Source organism: Frankliniella occidentalis, unplaced genomic scaffold (assembly GCF_000697945.3).
Source record: "Frankliniella occidentalis isolate FOCC.00 unplaced genomic scaffold, Focc_3.1 Scaffold115, whole genome shotgun sequence".
NCBI classification, from domain to species: Eukaryota; Metazoa; Arthropoda; class Insecta; order Thysanoptera; family Thripidae; genus Frankliniella; species Frankliniella occidentalis.
Genome location: NW_026267243.1, coordinates 480,572 through 484,799, shown reverse-complemented (window position 1 = coordinate 484,799; position 4,228 = coordinate 480,572).

Here is a 4,228-nt window from a genome sequence, read left to right as displayed (position 1 = left end):
CCCGCCCCCCAGCGGGCCGCCGCCGCCACCCGGCACCGCCAACCGCGCGCACCTGCTTGTGGATATACTCATCATGATCGACGACAGCCTCGCCGACGTCGACGTGGTCGGGGAGGTGCAGCCTGCGTCCGAGGCCGCGCCCGAGGGGGTCGCCGTCTGAGCGACCGGCGGCGACCTGGAGGGCATCAGGAGGCACTCTCGCTCCGTAGCGGCGGCGCGACGCGCGCGGCGAGTCAAGGTGAGATTCGCCGAAATCCACGTACGTGACAGGTGTCTCCAACCTGGTACCCACCACTACCAATTCGAGCGGGACTTCCACGCGCTGGACACGTGGACGGTGTCCTGTACCTGGTGCGCTCGGGCGAGGGAGGGGCATACAGCGTTAGTTGGCACGTGATACCTTCCACCTGGTACCCACCCCATTCACGTGGGACTTCCACGTGCTTTGGACACGAGGTACTACTTGTCGTTGGCTCTGGTACCAACCCCTCGAGAGGGGCCCTACCACTGGCTTTCGCTTGGCTGAACACCTGGGGGAAGTCTGCTGAAACTGGTACCCGCGAGGGAGGAGTGCGGTTGCCGAGTTTAACAGGTGCATCCGTCAGCCGCACTCCTCGAGCTCGGAGAAACAAAAGCGAAACTACATCCAGAATATAGTTATACTAAATATTGAATGAACGGAGGATCCTATCGATTAATATGGAAATTTGACAAAATGGAAAATATATATTTTTCACAACTTTATACGATTCTCCTTTACCCTCGCTATGGGAATTTAGCCCCCCGAATCAATGAGATTCCATTCAGTCAAGACAAAGATTCATGTTTTCATTCTATTGAGTCAACAGAACTGTTTTCTGCGCGTACGTACCAACAGGTGGCTGAAAACCCCTGTCGTCTTTCGTAGGGGTACTATCGTATGGGCTACCCGAAACCACCTGCACGAGGCCGCAAGGGTCAGAGCCGACGGGCAGCCTACACTGCAAGCGCTAAAAAAACCGGTGTACTTGTGTACTTCTTGCGAATGTGCGGGCGTGGCCGGTAGACGAAGCTTTGAAATGCCTCTGTATTAGGTGGAATCTTGTGGTGGACATTATAAGAGTAGTGCACAAGAAGAACGCGTTGACCCGGTAGGAGACTCGGCCGGGCCGGTGGCAGCCGGCAGCGTGTCCGCCAGCGTCCCCCCATTACAATGCATTGCGAGCGCGGAGCACACCAGGAAGGCCGCTGAGCAGGCCAGCTCGGCCAGGCCCGGCTCGGCCCCGGCCCAGCCCCGGCCCGCCTGTGTATATACCGAGCCCCATCTCTCTGAAAGGCAGGGTCGGAAATTGACATGGTATGAAATTACAGAGGGGTGGGGTGGGGAGCTCCGGGCGCCCCCCCTCTCTCTCCTGCCAAGCGCCTTACATGTTTCTCTCCATCTCTCTTTTCCCCCTTTTTTTTCAAGTACTCGAATCCTCTCACCACCCTCTGGCCCCGGGGGGACCAGCGCAGGGCAGAGGTCGCGCCTTTTTTGCCGTGTGAATGTGTGTGTGAAAAAGGGGGTGGGGGTGGGGTGGCATTGAACTACTGTCTACACACAGATGCTTCAGCTTTAGCCCAAAAACCTTAATGACACAGGACACAGGACTACATACAGACATTAGGTTCAGCAGTCTTTGTCATTGGGCGTTGAAAATGCAGGAGTCACGCGCGACGCGTCGATCTTGGCAGCAAAACCATCAGTCATAATTATGGAGCAGTGATCCGTATTCTTCACTAAATCAGAGCGACGGAAACGGAGATCGCTTTTTAATCAGCATCGATGAATTCCGCTATTCTATCTTGACGGAGCCACATTCACTCCAGTGGAGGCGAGGAGAGAGCAACAGTGCAAAACAGAGGTGTGTCCGGCAGGTCCGGCACGCCAAAGCGAAAGGCTTTGACAGGGTGACCGCGCTGCCGCCAGTAACAGCCTCCTCCCGGCCGGTCTCCACGCCCATGCAGTGGCACTATGCAAAAGGGTCCCTGTGGCCCGGGCCGGCCGGTCGGGACCGGCTCGGGAGCCCCCGCAGACCACCACCACCACCACCACCACCACACCCTTCATCAATCCTTGTCAGGCGCAGTGTATTCACTCAGGTCGCGGGTCCGCGGGGTCCCCATGGGTCCCCTCTGCGACGCAAACTAAGGGTTTGAAAAAAGGAGAAAGGGAGAGAGAAAGGCAGAAAGTCCGACCGTCCGAAACTGTCCGGCTCGGCCCGTCGGCCGGCCGGCTGAGAGGTCATGGGGGACTGCTTTATGGGGCAGCCGATCTGCAGCCGCCACGCCGCCGCCACGGTCAACACCCGCCCTTCTGGTCGGCGTCCTCACTGGGGGTGAGGTTAATGGTTCACACGTCGCATCACATCACATGGTAATGCGCTGTCTCACTACTTAGACACAACATTTTATGCGGGGGGCTTCCTAAACACCAGAAAATCGATGCCACGAAATTATTAACGACTTTTAATAGTTCCGAAAACAAAACAAAAAACAACACACTATGACAATAATTTTTGCAGACATTGACAAAAGATCTTTCTGTATGATTTTTGAAATAGCTTTTAAATTTTGTTCCCGTGAGAACGAGAATCACACAGAAGTTTTCACTGCTAAACGAAATCAAACTCATGCTGCCATCGCCAAAAATGCGTTTCATTTTTTGCGTTGTACCCGCGTGACCTTCCAGACCACCAGCCTTCAGCAGTGCCATTGGCTTCCTTCCCGATCGCCGTCCCGGCTGCGGCCGAGGCCGAGTCTGATCCATACACGCTAAGTGGGGAAGCTTGACTTGCGTTAAAACTTGATCATCACTACATTCCTCCCCGCTGAGGAGGAAGGGGGGGAGGGAGGAGGGAGGAGAGGGTGCAATTCATATTTATAGGCACGACACCCCCCTCCCTCCTCCCCTCCAGCGCGGCGTCGCTGCATTTCGGTATCGACTGGGCGACAAATAGCATACGGAATCAATATCATATCTGTCCAATGCATTATATCGTGTGTTTACCGTGCAGCGGACATCCTCCCCCGCGCACGGCTCGCGAAGCAGCGCGCGTCAGAATGGCGAGCTTGAATGTTTCGCTCCGCAAACTCCTAGTTTGGCCCCTCAACTCATCAAATCAGGCAAATTCGTTTTATAGGATTTTAGAAGTATACTTATATTAATGATTTTGATTTACAACGAAACATATCCTCTTATTACGATATACTCTTGTCCCCCTTGCCTTGTACGTCTCCGCAGACTAGCCAAACGGAGACGAACAAATTTATCCACAACAAAGCAACGTTTTTGAGCACTTCCAGGCAAGAAAAATTTTGAGTCAAAATAAGACATAGAGTAAAACTGATTTGTTCCATTATTCCAGACACATTTTTTTTCTTTTGGCGGGTGGTGTTGTTGAAAATCGTTGCTTTATTGTAATTTTGTATTTAAAATAAATAATCAGAAAGCATATGCTTGTCGCAAACAACTGCAAACAAGTTAGCCGGCAATTATGTTCATAATACATCACGTGAAGTATAGCTGGGAAGAGTGTATAAAGTGGGGAGTGGGGAGCGGGGTGCGGGGTGCGGGGCAGGACACACTGCCGAACGCTGAACCTGCCTTCGATGTTTCCACAACGTAAGCACAACTGTACCCCCTCCCCCCTCCCACACACACATACTCACATACAAGACCTCGAATTGAGGGTAGAAGAGATGGCGGCGGAGTACAGTACAGTGTTGTCGGTAATGATGTCTTGTTACACGTACCCCGTGTAAAGTTATGCAGCGTTCCGACCTGCCAGCACATTCTCAGGTACGCCACCAGGAGAAACAACATCTTGTATGGAGTGTTTGCTCTGTTTCTACCGTACACCCGTTCGTACGGACTTCGAAAGTCGGCAATTTTCTGTGAAATATTCAGGATTTTTTCCCCGTTTTCTCTCGGTTGTGACGTTCCGCTTTACGAGTTGAGCCATCTACCGCGAGATGACTGACCCTCGCAAAGAGCGATTCGTCGAGATGCCGAGATGTATTTTTTCGCCCGCGCGATCCAACGCGTCCCTCCTCTCCTCGCTCCACAGTCGCCCCTCTGCTCCACCCTCCACCCCGGCTCCCGGCGCCCGGCTCGCCCAGCCTGCAACGTGAGACTTCCGGTCCCTTTCACCGCGAGAAACGTTTGTTTCCGGTTAGAGGAGTCTTTGTTTACTCAAGGATATCCATA